Here is an 18,784-nt window from a genome sequence, read left to right on the forward strand (position 1 = left end):
GAAGAGCTTCCAATGTTTATGCGGTAGTGGGTCCAAAGGTGATCCCGACGACACACTGTTGGCCAGGGAGCAGAATTCCTCGAAAGTTGGAGAAGGGAAACAGTCCAACCTGGCAGTGCTGGAGGTGAAGTCTATGGTGGACCCGGAGTGCGTTTCCGTACGACTCTGAGGATTGCCGCCAGATGTTACGCCAAGATTATTCAGAATGGCTGCGATTTTATCCTCAAAACCCTGTGCCAGTGAATCGCACAGAGACTGAGATGCGGTGATGGTATTAATCGCACTGGCAGGGCATGACAGATCCTTCACGATCTTAAATAAGGTCTGTGATTTGTTTACTGCCACCGCAAAGACTCTTCCAAAAACCTGGCCTTCGCACATTTAATCTGTGCTTTATAGATGGACAGGGCCTGTTTGTAAAGGTCCCGATCTGAGTCTAGGTATTTCTTTCTCCATGCGCGCTCGGCCCGCTTGCATTGGAGTTTAAGTTGAAACAACTCCTCGGAAAACCATGGCATAGCCGGAGTGGGCCTGTTTCTTATTTTCCGTAAAGGGGCCAAAGAGTCAAGAGAGGATACAATCCGTTCGCTAAGCCTTTCGTAGCTCAGGTCTACGTTTTCCTCTAAAATGAAGCCCTCGGAGAGTAATGAGGGTAGAGGGGACTGGCTCAAGAGTGTACTTTTGACCCCACCTGAGTTCCTATTTCTCCCCTCCCCCGCCTTGGGCGTGAGAGAGAAAAGTACCAACTCATGGTCCGTCCAGCACTGGGGCAGGATATTTCGAACAGTTACATGCTCTGGGTCTGCAAAAACAAGGTCCAGTATATGGCCCTTTTGGTGGGTCTGAGTAAGGACCAAATGCTGCAGCTGAATACTCCGATAGGTCTGGGTCAGATCTGTAAGTACAGTATCTCCAGAGCCACCCAGCCAGAGTTAAAATCACCTAATACCATTAGGCTTGAATGCGAGGCGGATAGGTCAAGGATTAACTCAATCAGCCCAGTCACAGCCGATAAAGGGCTAGATGGAGGTCTGTAACAAAGTAGACCGGTAAATAAGGCGCCCCCCTGTCCATTTAGAGAGAAGGCAAGTAATTCATGACCAGGAATGGTCTTGATGTCGATCAGGGAAAGATCAATAGACTCTCTAAATATTAGTCCTATTCCACCCCTTCTAGCACCGATTCGGGGGATGTGCCTGATTTTGTATCCCGAGGGGCAGGCCAAGCCCAGCTCTACTGCACAGTCCTTGCTAGTCCATGTCTCCGTCATGAGTAAGATATCTAACTCATGGTGTTCAATCATGAAGGCAATCTCTCCATGATGTGAGCACAGCGACCTAACGTTCAGAAGGCCACAACTAAAGGAATCTGTCTGTTTTCCAGGAGATGCAGCTGGTCCCCTAGACGGGGGGCTGGTGTTAAAGCATAAAAGTTCATCACGAGTATAGATAATAGTATCTCGGGAAAGAGATCCAGAAGTACCGGCCCCCGGCGCGTCCGTTGCGCGAACGGGCGCAAACGGGCTTACCTCTGGCGCACCTCCGGCGCCCCTACGGCGCACCCGCTGCGCACCGTTGCTGCGCACCTGTCTAGCAGCCATCTTAAATGGCCGGCAAGGATATCACGTGGGTCCTGGCAGGGCGAGTGGCTCTCCCTCACCCAAGATGGCGCTCCGTGAGGAAAACCTTCTCCCCACTCCAAAATGGCGCTCTAAACCGGCGCGAAGCTTATGCAGTGCCCGAGTCCCTTCTACCCCACAAAGTGTGGGTGTGCAACAGTTAAGTGTGGGTAAGAGCTCCCTAAAATTCCCTCTAAGCGGCGCAGGAAAAGTAAAGTAAAAAACGCGATCGCTCGGCGCAAAGCAAGAGTTAACTATTTTTTAAAAGGTTAAAATGCAGGAGGAGCGTTTTACACGTAGCGCAAATACAAGATATTCAAAGTCAGTCTAAGCGAGGTAGGAGCTCCTACTTTTATTACCTCCTCCTCCAATGCGTGGGTCCTGGCAGGGCGAGTGGCTCTCCCTCACCCAAGATGGCGCTCCGTGAGGAAAACCTTCTCCCCACTCCAAAATGGCGCTCTAAACCGGCACAAAGCTTATGCAGTGCCCCCGAGTCCCTTTTACCCCACAAAATGTGGGTGTGCAACAGTTAAGTGTGGGTAAGAGCTCCCTAAAATTCCCTCTAAGCGGCGCAGGCAAAGTAAAGTAAAAAACGCGATCGCTCGGCGCAAAGCAAGAGTTAACTATTTTTTAAAAGGTTAAAATGCAGGAGGAGCGTTTTACACGCAGCGCAAATACAAGATATTCAAAGTCCCTAGGTGCATGAAACTGCTCTTCCACTGGCATAAACCAGCAAGAACCCTGAGATCTGGGGAGCTGGGGCTGGTAACAATCCCCAGAGTTAAGAAAGCACGCTGGGGAGGCAGGAGTTTTTCCCTCGGCGCGGCAGAGGCGTGGAACAGACTGCCACTCAATCTCAGACAATCTTCGGACCTGATGGCTTTCAGAAGAGCGCTTAAGACCTGGCTCTTTACTCATTAAGCTCTCAGACACCCACATACACTGGTACAATCACGTTAGCGCCAGGACACCTCGGGGTAACAGAGCGCTCTACAAATGTGAAAATAAATAAAATAAATAAATTAGCCACTAATCAAAGAGGCCACTGAGGGGGCTCCAAGGGTATCACTGTCCTTACAAATAGCAGTGCCCTCCTAATGTGGCCCCCTACAAGATGCACCAACTCTCTGTAGAGGTAAATACCTTGAATCCATGGGCGCCTCACAGCCGTGCCTCTCCCATCACAAGAAGCGCGGCCCATCCCACGACCAGGGTCCCCTCTCAGCAATCAGGGTGCAGGGGCCCTGCGGAGAATTCAGCAGCTGGTCCATAGGGAACACCCAAAGTCCCAGGCTCCATCAATATGTCTCCCAAGGGGCCGTGCAAACAAAGATGGGAGTCACGGCGCTGTGTGTCGAGGACCCTCACCAGCACAGCAAAAGGCTCGAACGTGGGTGTGGCCCACTGGCGGGTCTCACCTCGCCCTAAGCGGGCGGCAGTCATCAAGGGAGCCGCCAGATCCGAGGAACCACACTGCCCTGAGCCTTGGTATCTACAGCAGGGCCCTACTGGCCTCTGCTCACTGCTGCAAGGCCCGCCCACCAGGATTAGGCTCACCAGCAAGAGGCCGGGATCGCGAGACACACCCTCAAGGGCAGATTTACAAGAAAGTGGCGCATCTGTAGAGATGCGTCACTTTCCCTGCGCCACCCTGAGAAACCCTTCCACCACCAAGGATACGCCATATTTACAATACGGCACACAATGGTGCAAGGATTGACAGATGCATCAGAAATTCTGACGCACAATGCAACTCTAGCAATTCATAGGGTGGCCAATCCTAATTGTGCTGCTTCACTCCTTACAGCTGCTTCAAGCAGGTGTAAGGTTTTGATGCAGTGGTGTCCTAGATGGCGCGCAGTGAAATCGTGTAGATTTCACTGCGTCACTTCTACGAGGTTTTTTTGCGTGGGAATGCCCCCCCTGCATACATTATAACTGACTTAATTATAATGTGACATTGCGCTTGACAACGTGACACATCTCCCTAATAGCGTCACGTTGCAAATGGGCCGCATTTTTACTCTGCTGCTGCATTACAAAAAATTACGCACCAGCAATGCAAAAATGACGCAAGGGGCTTGTATATCTGCCCCTCAGTCTACAAGCCATCGAGAACACGGCATACTGCAAGATTCTGCCGGATGAGGTGGGGCAGTCAACTCTGAAAACACACCTCACTGTCCCTGAATATTCGATGTAAACACACTTAGAGTTTGCACCGTGTGTCTGGGCACTGTCAGTGACCTGGCCACAGAGGGCAGGAACCAGCTGAAACTGGATCATAAATTCAAAGCTGTTCTGAAAAGGGGCCCCAAAAATCCGCTTGGCCCCGGTCCCCAGAATCCTTAAGAGGTCCCTATCTCGAAGCGCCCAAGGCTGCAGGGTTTGACTGCAGACCCTGCAGCACTCTCACTCCACAGCAGGGGGTGTGAGACAGCTCTCCTGCAGTCTCTGGCAGGATGCTGTCAGGGGTTGTGAGACAGCTCTCCTGCAGTCTCTGGCAGGATGCTGTCAAGGGCTTTGAGACAGCTCTCCTGCAGTCTCTGGCAGGATGCTGTCAGGGGTTGTGAGACAGCTCTCCTGCTGTCTCTGGCAGGATACTGTCGGGGGTTGTGAGACAGCTCTCCTGCAGTCTCTGGAAGGATGCTGTCAGGGGTTGTGAGATAGCTCTCTCCTGCAGTCTCTGGCAGGATGCTGTCAGTGGTTGTGAGACAGCTCTCCTGCAGTCTCTGGCAGGATGCTGTCAGGGGTTGTGAGACAACTCTCCTGCAGTCTCTGGCAGGATGCTGTCAAGGGTTGTGAAGCAGCTCTCCTGCAGTCTCTGGTAGGATGCTGTCAGGGGTTGTGAGACAGCTCTCCTGCAGTCTCTGGCAGGATGATGTGAGGGGTTGTGAGACAGCTCTCCTGCAGTCTCTGGCTGTGTGCTGTGAGGGGTTGTGAGACAGCTCTCCTGCAGTCTCTGGCAGGATGCTGTCAGGGGTTTCGAGACAGCTCTCCTGTAGTCTCTGGCAGGATGCTGTCATTGGTTTTGAGACAGCTCTCCTGCAGTCTCTGGCAGGATGCTGTCAGGGGTTGTGAGACAGCTCTCCTGCAGTCTCTGGCAGGATGCTGTCAGGGGCTTTGAGACAGCTCTCCTGCAGTCTCTGGTAGGATGCTGTCAGGGGTTTTGAGACAGCTCTCCTCTAGTCTCTGGCAGGATGCTGTCATTGGTTTTGAGACAGCTCTCCTGCAGTCTCTGGGAGGATGCTGTAAGGGGCTGTGAGACAGCTCTCCTGCAGTCTCTGGCAGGATGCTGTCAGGGGTTGTGAGACAGCTCTCTTGTAGTCTCTGGCAGGATGCTGTCAGGGGTTATGAGACAGCTCTCCTGCAGTCTCTGGCAGGAGGCAGTCAGGGGTTTTGAGACAGCTTTCCTGCAGTCTCTGGCAGGATGCTGTCCGGGGTTGTGAGACAGCTCTCCTGCAGTCTCTGGCAGGATGCTGTCAGGGCTTTGAGACATCTCCCCTGCAGTCTCTTGCAGGATGCTGTCAGGGGTTGTGAGACAGCTCTCCTGCAGTCTCTTGCAGGATGCAATCAGGGGTTTGAGACAGCTTTCCTGCAGTCTCTGGCAGGATGCTGTCAGGGGTTGTGAGACAGCTCTCCTACAGTCTCTGGCAGGATGCTGTCAGGGGTTGTGAGACAGCTCTCCTACAGTCCATGGTAGGATGCTGTGAGGGCTTGTGAGACAGCTCTCCTGCAGTCTCTGGCAGGATGCTGTCAGGGGTTGTGAGACAGCTCTCCTGCAGTCTCTGGCAGGATGCTGTCAGTGGTTGTGAGACAGCTCTCCTGCAGTCTCTGGCAGGATGCTGTCAGGGGTTGTGAGACAACTCTCCTGCAGTCTCTGGCAGGATGCTGTCAGGGGTTGTGAGACAGCTCTCCTGTAGTCTCTGGCAGGATGCTGTCAGGGGTTGTGAGACAGCTCTCCTGCAGTCTCTGGCAGGATGCTGTCAGGGGTTGTGAGACAGCTCTCCTGCAGTCTCTGGCAGGATGCTGTGAGGGCTTGTGAGACCGCTCTCCTGCAGTCTCTGGCAGAATGCTGTCAGGGGTTGTGAGATAGCTCTCCTGCAGTCTCTGGCAGGATGCAGTCAGGGGTTTTGAGACAGCTCTCCTGCAGTCTCTGGCAGGATGCTGTCAGGTGTTAAGAGACAGCTCTCCTGCAGTCTCTGGCGGGATGCTGTCAGGGGCTTTTAGACAGCTCTTCTGCAGTCCCTGGCAGAATGCTGTCAGGGGTTGTGAGACAGCTCTCCTGCAGTCTCTGGCAGGATGCTGTCAAGGGTTAAGAGACAGCTCTCCTGCAGTCTCTGGCGGGATGCTGTCAGGGGCTTTTAGACAGCTCTCCTGCAGTCTCTGTCAGGATGCTGTCAGGGGTTGTGAGACAGCTCCCCTGCTGTCTCTGGCAGGATGCTGTCAGGGGCTTTGAGACAGCTCTCCTGCAGATTCTGGCAGGATACTGTTGGGGGTTGTGAGACAGCTCTCCTGCAGTCTCTGGCAGGATGCTGTCAGGGGTTGTGAGATAGCTCTCTCCTGCAGTCTCGGGCAGGATGCTGTCAGTGGTTGTGAGACAGCTCTCCTGCAGTCTCTGGCAGGATGCTGTCAGGGGTTGTGAGACAACTCTCATGCAGTCTCTGGCAGGATGCTGTCAAGGGTTGTGAGACAGCTCTCCTGCAGTCTCTGGTAGGATGCTGTCAGGGGTTGTGAGACAGCTCTCCTGCAGTCTCTGGCAGGATGCTGTGAGGGGTTGTGAGACAGCTCTCCTGCAGTCTCTGGCAGTGTGCTGTGAGGGGCTGTGAGACAGCTCACCTGCAGGCTCAGGCATGATGCTGTCAGGGGTTTTGAGACAGCTCTCCTGTAGTCTCTGGCAGGATGCTGTCATTGGTTTTGAGACAGCTCTCCTGCAGTCTCTGGCAGGATGCTGTCAGGGGTTGTGAGACAGCTCTCCTGCAGTCTCTGGCAGGATGCTGTCAGGGGTTGTGAGACAGCTCTCCTGCAGTCTCTGGCAGGATGCTGTCAAGGGCTTTGAGACAGCTCTCCTGCAGTCTCTGGCAGGATGCTGTCAGGGGTTGTGAGACAGCTCTCCTGCTGTCTCTGGCAGGATGCTGTCAGGGGCTTTGAGACAACTCTCCTGCAGTCTCTGGCAGGATGCTGTCAAGGGTTGTGAAGCAGCTCTCCTGCAGTCTCTGGTAGGATGCTGTCAGGGGTTCTGAGACAGCTCTCCTGCAGTCTCTGGCAGGATGATGTGAGGGGTTGTGAGACAGCTCTCCTGCAGTCTCTGGCAGGATGCTGTCAGGGGTTGTGAGATAGCTCTCTCCTGCAGTCTCTGGCAGGATGCTGTCAGTGGTTGTGAGACAGCTCTCCTGCAGTCTCTGGCAGGATGCTGTCAGGGGTTGTGAGACAACTCTCCTGCAGTCTCTGGCAGGATGCTGTCAAGGGTTGTGAAGCAGCTCTCCTGCAGTCTCTGGTAGGATGCTGTCAGGGGTTGTGAGACAGCTCTCCTGTAGTCTCTGGCAGGATGATGTGAGGGGTTGTGAGACAGCTCTCCTGCAGTCTCTGGCAGTGTGCTGTGAGGGGTGTCGAGACAGCTCTCCTGCAGTCTCTGGCAGGATGCTGTCAGGGGTTTTGAGACAGCTCTCCTGTAGTCTCTGGCAGGATGCTGTCATTGGTTTTGAGACAGCTCTCCTGCAGTCTCTGGCAGGATGCTGTCAGGGGTTGTGAGACAGCTCCCCTGCAGTCTCTGGCAGGATGCTGTCAGGGGCTTTGAGACAGCTCTCCTGCAGTCTCTGGTAGGATGCTGTCAGGGGCTTTGAGACAGCTCTCCTATAGTCTCTGGCAGGATGCTGTCATTGGTTTTGAGACAGCTCTCCTGCAGTCTCTGGGAGGATGCTGTAAGGGGCTTTGAGACAGCTCTCCTGCAGTCCCTGGCAGGATGCTGTCAGGGGTTGTGAGACAGCTCTCCTGTAGTCTCTGGCAGGATGCTGTCAGGGGTTATGAGACAGCTCTCCTGCAGTCTCTGGCAGGATGCAGTCAGGGGTTTTGAGACAGCTTTCCTGCAGTCTCTGGCAGGATGCTGTCCGGGGTTGTGAGACAGCTCTCCTGCAGTCTCTGGCAGGATGCTGTCAGGGCTTTGAGACATCTCCCCTGCAGTCTCTTGCAGGATGCTGTCAGGGGTTGTTAGACAGCTCTCCTGCAGTCTCTTGCAGTATGCAGTCAGGGGTTTGAGACAGCTTTCCTGCAGTCTCTGGCAGGATGCTGTCAGGGGTTGTGAGACAGCTCTCCTACAGTCTCTGGCAGGATGCTTTCAGGGGTTGTGAGACAGCTCTCCTACAGTCTCTGGTAGGATGCTGTGAGGGCTTGTGAGACAGCTCTCCTGCAGTCTCTGGCAGGATGCTGTCAGGGGTTGTGAGATAGCTCTTCTGCGGTCTCTGACAGGATGCAGTCAGGGGTTTTGAGACAGCTCTCCTGGGGTCTCTGGCAGGATGCTGTCAGGGGCTGTGAGACAGCTCTCCTGCGGTCTCTGGCAGGATGCTGTCAGGGGTTTTGAGACAGCTCTCCTGCAGTCTCTGGCAGGATGCTGTCAGGGGTTGTGAGACAGCTCTCCTGCAGTCTCTGGCAGGATGCTATCAGGGGTTGTGAGACAGCTCTCCTGCAGTCTCTGGCAGGATGCTGTGAGGGCTTGTGAGACCGTTCTCCTGCAGTCTCTGGCAGAATGCTGTCAGGGATTGTGAGATAGCTCTCCTGCAGTCTCTGGCAGGATGCAGTCAGGGGTTTTGAGACAGCTCTCCTGCAGTCTCTGGCAGGATGCTGTCAGGGGTTAAGAGACAGCTCTCCTGCAGTCTCTGGCGGGATGCTGTCAGGGGCTTTTAGACAGCTCTTCTGCAGTCTCTGGCAGAATGCTGTCAGGGGTTGTGAGACAGCTCTCCTGCAGTCTCTGGCAGGATGCTGTCAGGGGTTAAGAGACAGCTCTCATGCAGTCTCTGGCGGGATGCTGTCAGGGGCTTTTAGACAGCTCTCCTGCAGTCTCTGTCAGGATGCTGTCAGGGGTTGTGAGACAGCTCTCCTGCTGTCTCTGGCAGGATGCTGTTAGGGGTTTTGAGACAGCTCTCCTGCAGTCTCTGGCAGGATATTGTTGGGGGTTGTGAGACAGCTCTCCTGCAGTCTCTGGCAGGATGCTGTCAGGGGTTGTTAGATTGCTCTCTCCTGCAGTCTCTGGCAGGATGCTGTCAGGGGTTGTGAGACAACTCTCGTGCAGTCTCTGACAGGATGCTGTCAAGGGTTGTGAGACAGCTCTCCTGCTGTCTCTGGCAGGATGCTGTCAGGGGCTTCGAGACAGCTCTCCTGCTGTCTCTGGCAGGAGGCTGTCAGGGGCTGTGAGACAGCTCTCATGCTGTCTCTGGCAGGATGCTGTCAGGGGCTTTGAAACAGCTCTCCTGCAGTCTCTGGCAGGATGCTGTCAGGGGCTATGAGACAGCTCTCCTGCAGTCTCTGGTAGGATGCAGTCTCTGGCATTATGCTGTCAGGGGTTTTGAGACAGCTCTTCTGCAGTCTCTGGCAGGATGCTGTGAGGGGTTGTGAGACAGCTCTCCTGCAGTCTGTGGCAGGATGCTGTCAGGGGTTGTGAGACAGCTCTCCTGCAGTCTCTGTCAGGATGCTGTCAGGGGTTGTGAGACAGCTCTCCTGCTGTCTCTGGCTGGATGCTGTCAGGGGCTTTGAGAGAGCTCTCCTGCTGTCTCTGGCAGGATGCTGTCAGGGGCTTTGAGACAGCTCTGCTGCAGTCTCTGGCAGGATACTGTCGGGGGTTGTGAGACAGCTCTCTTGCAGTCTCTGGCGGGATGCTGTCAGGGGCTTTGAGACAGCTCTCCTGCAGTCTCTGGCGGGATGCTGTCAGGGGCTTTGAGACAGCTCTCCTGCAGTCTCTGGCAGGATGCTGTCATTGGTTGTGATACAGCTCTCTTGCAGTCTCTGGCAGGATGCTGTCAGGGGTTGTGAGACAGCTCTCTTGCAGTCTCTGGCAGGATGCTGTCAGGGGTTGTGAGACAGCTCCCCTGCTGTCTCTGGCAGGATGCTGTCATGGGCTTTGAGACAGCTCTCCTGCTGTCTCTGGCAGGATGCTGTCTGGGGCTGTGTGACAGCTCTCCTGCTGTCTCTGGCAGGAGGCTGTCAGGGGCTGTGAGACAGCTCTCCTGCTGTCTCTGGCAGGATGCTGTCAGGGGCTTTGAAACAGCTCTCCTGCAGTCTCTGGCAGGATGCTGTCAGGGGCTTTGAGACAGCTCTCCTGCAGTCTCTGGCAGGATGCAGTCTCTGGCATGATGCTGTCAGGGGTTTTGAGACAGCTCTTCTGCAGTCTCTGGCAGGATGCTGTGAGGGGTTGTGAGACAGCTCTCCTGCAGTCTGTGGCAGGATGCTGTCAGGGGTTGTGAGACAGCTCTCCTGCAGTCTCTGTCAGGATGCTGTCAGGGGTTGTGAGGCAGCTCTCCTGCTGTCTCTGGCAGGATGCTGTCAGGGGCTTTGAGACAGCTCTCCTGCAGTCTCTGGCAGGATACTGTCGGGGTTGTGAGACAGCTCTCCTGCAGTCTCTGGCAGGATGCTGTCAGGGGTTGTGAGATAGCTCTCTCCTGCAGTCTCTGGCAGGATGCTGTCAGTGGTTGTGAGACAGCTCTCCTGCAGTCTCTGGCAGGATGCTGTCAGTGGTTGTGAGACAGCTCTCCTGCAGTCTCTGGCAGGATGCTGTCAGGGGTTGTGAGACAACTCTCCTGCAGTCTCTGGCAGGATGCTCTCAAGGGTTGTGAAGCAGCTCTCCTGCAGTCTCTGGTAGGATGCTGTCAGGGGTTGTGAGACAGCTCTCCTGCAGTCTCTGGCAGGATGCTGTGAGGGGTTGTGAGACAGCTCTCCTGCAGTCTATGGCAGTGTGCTGTGAGGGGTTGTGATACAGCTCTCCTGCAGTCTCTGGCAGGATGCTGTCAGGGGTTTTGAGACAGCTCTCCAGTAGTCTCTGGCAGGATGCTGTCATTGGTTTTGAGACAGCTCTCCTGCAGTCTCTGGCAGGATGCTGTCAGGGGTTGTGAGACAGCTCTCCTGCAGTCTCTGGCAGGATGCTGTCAGGGGATTTGAGACAGCTCTCCTGCAGTCTCTCTTAGGATGCTGTCAGGGGTTTTGAGACAGCTCTCCTGTAGTCTCTGGCAGGATGATGTCATTGGTTTTGAGACAGCTCTCCTGCAGTCTCTGGGAGGATGCTGTCAGGGGCTTTGAGACAGCTCTCCTGCAGTCTCTGGCAGGATGCTGTCAGGGGTTGTGAGACAGCTCTCCTGTAGTCTCTGGCAGGATGCTGTCAAGGGTTATGAGACAGCTCTCCTGCAGTCTCTGGCAGGATGCAGTCAGGGGTTTTGAGACAGCTTTCCTGCAGTCTCTGGCAGGATGCTGTCAGGGGTTGTGAGACAGCTCTCCTGCAGTCTCTGGCAGGATGCTTTCAGGGCTTTGAGACATCTCCCCTGCAGTCTCTGGCAGGATGCTGTCAGGGGTTGTGAGACAGCTCTCCTGCAGTCTCTGGCAGGATGCAGTCAGGGGTTTGAGACAGCTTTCCTGCAGTCTCTGGCAGGATGCTGTCAGGGGTTGTGAGACAGCTCTCCTACAGTCTCTGGCAGGATGCTGTCAGGGGTTGTGAGACAGCTCTCCTGCAGTCTCTGGTAGGATGCAGTGAGGGCTTGTGAGACAGCTCTCCTGCAGTCTCTGGCAGGATGATGTCAGGGGTTGTGAGATAGCTCTCCTGCAATCTCTGGCAGGATGCAGTCAGGGGTTTTGAGACAGCTCCCCTGTGGTTTCTGGCAGGATGCTGTCAGGGGTTGTGAGACAGCTCTCCTGCGGTCTCTGGCAGGATGCTGTCAGGGGTTTTGAGACAGCTCTCCTGCAGTCTCTGGCAGGATGCTGTCAGGGGTTTTGAGACAGCTCTCCTGTAGTCTCTGGCAGGATGCTGTCATTGGTTTTGAGACAGCTCTCCTGCAGTCTTTGGCAGGATGCTGTCAGGGGTTGTGAGACAGCTCTCCTGCAGTCTCTGGCAGGATGCTGTCAGGGGATTTGAGACAGCTCTCCTGCAGTCTCTCTTAGGATGCTGTCAGGGGTTTTGAGACAGCTCTCCTGTAGTCTCTGGCAGGATGCTGTCATTGGTTTTGAGACAGCTCTCCTGCAGTCTCTGGGAGGATGGTGTCAGGGGCTTTGAGACAGCTCTCCTGCAGTCTCTGGCAGGATGCTGTCAGGGGTTGTGAGACAGCTCTCCTGTAGTCTCTGGCAGGATACTGTCAAGGGTATGAGACAACTCTCCTGCAGTCTCTGGCAGGATGCTGTCAGGGGTTTTGAGACAGCTTTCCTGCAGTCTCCGGCAGGATGCTGTCAGGGTTGTGAGACAGCTCTCCTGCTCTCTGGCAGGATGCTGTCAGGGGCTTTGAGACAGCTCTCCTGCAGTCTCTGGTAGGATGCTGTCAGGGGCTTTGAGACAGCTCTCCTATAGTCTCTGGCAGGATGCTGTCATTGGTTTTGAGACAGCTCTCCTGCAGTCTCTGGGAGGATGCTGTAAGGGGCTCTCCTGCGGTCTCTGGCAGGATGCTGTCAGGGGTTTTGAGACAGCTCTCCTGCAGTCTCTGGCAGGATGCTGTCAGGGGTTGTGAGACAGCTCTCCTGCAGTCTCTGGCAGGATGCTATCAGGGGTTGTGAGACAGCTCTCCTGCAGTCTCTGGCAGGATGCTGTGAGGGCTTGTGAGACCGTTCTCCTGCAGTCTCTGGCAGAATGCTGTCAGGGATTGTGAGATAGCTCTCCTGCAGTCTCTGGCAGGATGCAGTCAGGGGTTTTGAGACAGCTCTCCTGCAGTCTCTGGCAGGATGCTGTCAGGGGTTAAGAGACAGCTCTCCTGCAGTCTCTGGCGGGATGCTGTCAGGGGCTTTTAGACAGCTCTTCTGCAGTCTCTGGCAGAATGCTGTCAGGGGTTGTGAGACAGCTCTCCTGCAGTCTCTGGCAGGATGCTGTCAGGGGTTAAGAGACAGCTCTCATGCAGTCTCTGGCGGGATGCTGTCAGGGGCTTTTAGACAGCTCTCCTGCAGTCTCTGTCAGGATGCTGTCAGGGGTTGTGAGACAGCTCTCCTGCTGTCTCTGGCAGGATGCTGTCAGGGGTTTTGAGACAGCTCTCCTGCAGTCTCTGGCAGGATATTGTTGGGGGTTGTGAGACAGCTCTCCTGCAGTCTCTGGCAGGATGCTGTCAGGGGTTGTTCGATTGCTCTCTCCTGCAGTCTCTGGCAGGATGCTGTCAGTGGTTGTGAGACAGCTCTCCTGCAGTCTCTGGCAGGATGCTGTCAGGGGTTGTGAGACAACTCTCGTGCAGTCTCTGACAGGATGCTGTCAAGGGTTGTGAGACAGCTCTCCTGCTGTCTCTGGCAGGATGCTGTCAGGGGCTTCGAGACAGCTCTCCTGCTGTCTCTGGCAGGAGGCTGTCAGGGGCTGTGAGACAGCTCTCATGCTGTCTCTGGCAGGATGCTGTCAGGGGCTTTGAAACAGCTCTCCTGCAGTCTCTGGCAGGATGCTGTCAGGGGCTATGAGACAGCTCTCCTGCAGTCTCTGGTAGGATGCAGTCTCTGGCATTATGCTGTCAGGGGTTTTGAGACAGCTCTTCTGCAGTCTCTGGCAGGATGCTGTGAGGGGTTGTGAGACAGCTCTCCTGCAGTCTGTGGCAGGATGCTGTCAGGGGTTGTGAGACAGCTCTCCTGCAGTCTCTGTCAGGATGCTGTCAGGGGTTGTGAGACAGCTCTCCTGCTGTCTCTGGCTGGATGCTGTCAGGGGCTTTGAGAGAGCTCTCCTGCTGTCTCTGGCAGGATGCTGTCAGGGGCTTTGAGACAGCTCTGCTGCAGTCTCTGGCAGGATACTGTCGGGGGTTGTGAGACAGCTCTCCTGCAGTCTCTGGCAGGATGCTGTCAGGGGTTGTGAGACAGCTCTCTTGCAGTCTCTGGCGGGATGCTGTCAGGGGCTTTGAGACAGCTCTCCTGCAGTCTCTGGCGGGATGCTGTCAGGGGCTTTGAGACAGCTCTCCTGCAGTCTCTGGCAGGATGCTGTCATTGGTTGTGATACAGCTCTCTTGCAGTCTCTGGCAGGATGCTGTCAGGGGTTGTGAGACAGCTCTCTTGCAGTCTCTGGCAGGATGCTGTCAGGGGTTGTGAGACAGCTCCCCTGCTGTCTCTGGCAGGATGCTGTCATGGGCTTTGAGACAGCTCTCCTGCTGTCTCTGGCAGGATGCTGTCAGGGGCTGTGTGACAGCTCTCCTGCTGTCTCTGGCAGGAGGCTGTCAGGGGCTGTGAGACAGCTCTCCTGCTGTCTCTGGCAGGATGCTGTCAGGGGCTTTGAAACAGCTCTCCTGCAGTCTCTGGCAGGATGCTGTCAGGGGCTTTGAGACAGCTCTCCTGCAGTCTCTGGCAGGATGCAGTCTCTGGCATGATGCTGTCAGGGGTTTTGAGACAGCTCTTCTGCAGTCTCTGGCAGGATGCTGTGAGGGGTTGTGAGACAGCTCTCCTGCAGTCTGTGGCAGGATGCTGTCAGGGGTTGTGAGACAGCTCTCCTGCAGTCTCTGTCAGGATGCTGTCAGGGGTTGTGAGGCAGCTCTCCTGCTGTCTCTGGCAGGATGCTGTCAGGGGCTTTGAGACAGCTCTCCTGCAGTCTCTGGCAGGATACTGTCGGGGTTGTGAGACAGCTCTCCTGCAGTCTCTGGCAGGATGCTGTCAGGGGTTGTGAGATAGCTCTCTCCTGCAGTCTCTGGCAGGATGCTGTCAGTGGTTGTGAGACAGCTCTCCTGCAGTCTCTGGCAGGATGCTGTCAGTGGTTGTGAGACAGCTCTCCTGCAGTCTCTGGCAGGATGCTGTCAGGGGTTGTGAGACAACTCTCCTGCAGTCTCTGGCAGGATGCTCTCAAGGGTTGTGAAGCAGCTCTCCTGCAGTCTCTGGTAGGATGCTGTCAGGGGTTGTGAGACAGCTCTCCTGCAGTCTCTGGCAGGATGCTGTGAGGGGTTGTGAGACAGCTCTCCTGCAGTCTATGGCAGTGTGCTGTGAGGGGTTGTGATACAGCTCTCCTGCAGTCTCTGGCAGGATGCTGTCAGGGGTTTTGAGACAGCTCTCCAGTAGTCTCTGGCAGGATGCTGTCATTGGTTTTGAGACAGCTCTCCTGCAGTCTCTGGCAGGATGCTGTCAGGGGTTGTGAGACAGCTCTCCTGCAGTCTCTGGCAGGATGCTGTCAGGGGATTTGAGACAGCTCTCCTGCAGTCTCTCTTAGGATGCTGTCAGGGGTTTTGAGACAGCTCTCCTGTAGTCTCTGGCAGGATGATGTCATTGGTTTTGAGACAGCTCTCCTGCAGTCTCTGGGAGGATGCTGTCAGGGGCTTTGAGACAGCTCTCCTGCAGTCTCTGGCAGGATGCTGTCAGGGGTTGTGAGACAGCTCTCCTGTAGTCTCTGGCAGGATGCTGTCAAGGGTTATGAGACAGCTCTCCTGCAGTCTCTGGCAGGATGCAGTCAGGGGTTTTGAGACAGCTTTCCTGCAGTCTCTGGCAGGATGCTGTCAGGGGTTGTGAGACAGCTCTCCTGCAGTCTCTGGCAGGATGCTTTCAGGGCTTTGAGACATCTCCCCTGCAGTCTCTGGCAGGATGCTGTCAGGGGTTGTGAGACAGCTCTCCTGCAGTCTCTGGCAGGATGCAGTCAGGGGTTTGAGACAGCTTTCCTGCAGTCTCTGGCAGGATGCTGTCAGGGGTTGTGAGACAGCTCTCCTACAGTCTCTGGCAGGATGCTGTCAGGGGTTGTGAGACAGCTCTCCTGCAGTCTCTGGTAGGATGCAGTGAGGGCTTGTGAGACAGCTCTCCTGCAGTCTCTGGCAGGATGATGTCAGGGGTTGTGAGATAGCTCTCCTGCAATCTCTGGCAGGATGCAGTCAGGGGTTTTGAGACAGCTCCCCTGTGGTTTCTGGCAGGATGCTGTCAGGGGTTGTGAGACAGCTCTCCTGCGGTCTCTGGCAGGATGCTGTCAGGGGTTTTGAGACAGCTCTCCTGCAGTCTCTGGCAGGATGCTGTCAGGGGTTTTGAGACAGCTCTCCTGTAGTCTCTGGCAGGATGCTGTCATTGGTTTTGAGACAGCTCTCCTGCAGTCTTTGGCAGGATGCTGTCAGGGGTTGTGAGACAGCTCTCCTGCAGTCTCTGGCAGGATGCTGTCAGGGGATTTGAGACAGCTCTCCTGCAGTCTCTCTTAGGATGCTGTCAGGGGTTTTGAGACAGCTCTCCTGTAGTCTCTGGCAGGATGCTGTCATTGGTTTTGAGACAGCTCTCCTGCAGTCTCTGGGAGGATGGTGTCAGGGGCTTTGAGACAGCTCTCCTGCAGTCTCTGGCAGGATGCTGTCAGGGGTTGTGAGACAGCTCTCCTGTAGTCTCTGGCAGGATACTGTCAAGGGTATGAGACAACTCTCCTGCAGTCTCTGGCAGGATGCTGTCAGGGGTTTTGAGACAGCTTTCCTGCAGTCTCCGGCAGGATGCTGTCAGGGTTGTGAGACAGCTCTCCTGCTCTCTGGCAGGATGCTGTCAGGGCTTTGAGACATCTCCCCTGCAGTCTCTGGCAGGATGCTGTCAGGGTTTGTGAGACAGCTCTCCTGCAGTCTCTGGCAGGATGCAGTCAGGGGTTTGAGACAGCTTTCCTGCAGTCTCTGGCAGGATGCTGTCAGGGATTGTGAGACAGCTCTCCTACAGTCTCTGGCAGGATGCTGTCAGGGGTTGTGAGACAGCTCTCCTGCAGTCTCTGGTAGGATTCTGTGAGGGCTTGTGAGACAGCTCTCCTGCAGTCTCTGGCAGGATGCTGTCAGGGGTTGTGATATAGCTCTCCTGCAGTCTCTGGCAGGATGCAGTCAGGGGTTTTGAGACAGCTCCTCTGCGGTTTCTGGCAGCATGCTGTCAGGGGTTGTGAGACAGCTCTCCTGCGGTCTCTGGCAGGATGCTGTCAGGGGTTTTGAGACAGCTTTCCTGCAGTCTCTGGCAGGATGCTGTCAGGGCTTTGAGACATCTCCCCTGCAGTCTCTGGCAGGATGCTGTCAGGGGTTGTGAGACAGCTCTCCTGCAGTCTCTGGCAGGATGCAGTCAGGGGTTTGAGACAGCTTTCCTGCAGTCTCTGGCAGGATGCTGTCAGGGGTTGTGAGACAGCTAACCTACAGTCTCTGGCAGGATGCTGTCAGGGGTTGTGAGACAGCTCTCCTGCAGTCTCTGGTAGGATGCTGTGAGGGGTTGTGAGACAGCTCTCCTGCAGTCTCTGGCAGGATGATGTCAGGGGTTGTGAGCTAGCTCTCCTGCAATCTCTGGCAGGATGCAGTCAGGGGTTTTGAGACAGCTCCCCTGCGGTTTCTGGCAGGATGCTGTCAGGGGTTGTGAGACAGCTCTTCTGCGGTCTCTGGCAGGATGCTGTCAGGGGTTTTGAGACAGCTCTCCTGCAGTCTCTGGCAGGATGCTGTCAGGGGTTTTGAGACAGCTCTCCTGTAGTCTCTGGCAGGATGCTGTCATTGGTTTTGAGACAGCTCTCCTGCAGTCTTTGGCAGGATGCTGTCAGGGGTTGTGAGACAGCTCTCCTGCAGTCTTTGGCAGGATGCTGTCAGGGGATTTGAGACAGCTCTCCTGCAGTCTCTCTTAGGATGCTGTCAGGGGTTTTGAGACAGCTCTCCTGTAGTCTCTGGCAGGATGCTGTCATTGGTTTTGAGACAGCTCTCCTGCAGTCTCTCTTAGGATGCTGTCAGGGGTTTTGAGACAGCTCTCCTGTAGTCTCTGGCAGGATGCTGTCATTGGTTTTGAGACAGCTCTTCTGCAGTCTCTGGCAGGATGCTGTCAGGGGTTTTGAGACAGCTCTCCTGTAGTCTCTGGCAGGATGCTGTCATTGGTTTTGAGACAGCTCTCCTGCAGTCTTTGGCAGGATGCTGTCAGGGGTTGTGAGACAGCTCTCCTGCAGTCTTTGGCAGGATGCTGTCAGGGGATTTGAGACAGCTCTCCTGCAGTCTCTCTTAGGATGCTGTCAGGGGTTTTGAGACAGCTCTCCTGTAGTCTCTGGCAGGATGCTGTCATTGGTTTTGAGACAGCTCTCCTGCAGTCTCTGGCAGGATGCTGTCAGGGGTTGTGATATAGCTCTCCTGCAGTCTCTGGCAGGATGCAGTCAGGGGTTTTGAGACAGCTCCCCTGCGGTTTCTGGCAGGATGCTGTCAGGGGATTTGAGACAGCTCTCCTGCATTCTCTGGCAGGATGCTGTCAGGGGTTTTGAGACAGCTCTCCTGTAGTCTCTGGCAGGATGCTGTCATTGGTTTTGAGACAGCTCTCCTGCAGTCTCTGGCATGATGCTGTCAGGGGTTGTGATATAGCTCTCCTGCGGTCTCTGGCAGGATGCTGTCAGGAGTTTTGAGACAGCTCTCCTGCAGTCTCTGGCAGGATGCTGTCAGGGGTTGTGAGACAGCTCTCCTGCATTCTCTGGCAGGATGCTGTGAGGGCTTGTGAGACAGCTCTCCTGCAGTCTCTGGCAGGATGCTGTCAGGGGTTGTGAGATAGCTCTCCTGCAGTCTCTGGCACGATGCAGTCAGGGGTTTTGAGACACCTCTCCTGCAGTCTCTGGCAGGATGCTGTCAGGGGTTGTGAGACGGCTCTCCTGCAGTCTCTGGCGGGATGCTGTCGGGGGCTTTTAGACAGCTCTTCTGCATTCTCTGGCAGGATGCTGTCAGGGGTTGTGAGATAGCTCTCTCCTGCAGTCTCTGGCAGGATGCTGTCAGTGGTTGTGAGACAGCTCTCCTGCAGTCTCTGGCAGGATGCTGTCAGGGGTTGTGAGACAACTCTCCTGCAGTCTCTGGCAGGATGCTGTCAAGTGTTGTGAGACAGCTCTCCTGCAGTCTCTGGTAGGATGCCGTCAGGGGTTGTGAGACAGCTCTCCTGCAGTCTCTGGCAGTGTGCTGTGAGGGGTTGTGAGACAGCTCTCCTGCAGTCTCTGGCATGATGCTGTCAGGGGTTTTGAGACAGCTCTCCTGTAGTCTCTGGCAGGATGCTGTCATTGGTTTTGAGACAGCTCTCCTGCAGTCTCTGGCAGGATGCTGTCAGGGGTTGTGAGACAGC

The sequence above is a fragment of the Lissotriton vulgaris genome, chromosome 4_1 (assembly GCF_964263255.1).
Source record: "Lissotriton vulgaris chromosome 4_1, aLisVul1.2, whole genome shotgun sequence".
NCBI lineage: Eukaryota > Metazoa > Chordata > Amphibia > Caudata > Salamandridae > Lissotriton > Lissotriton vulgaris.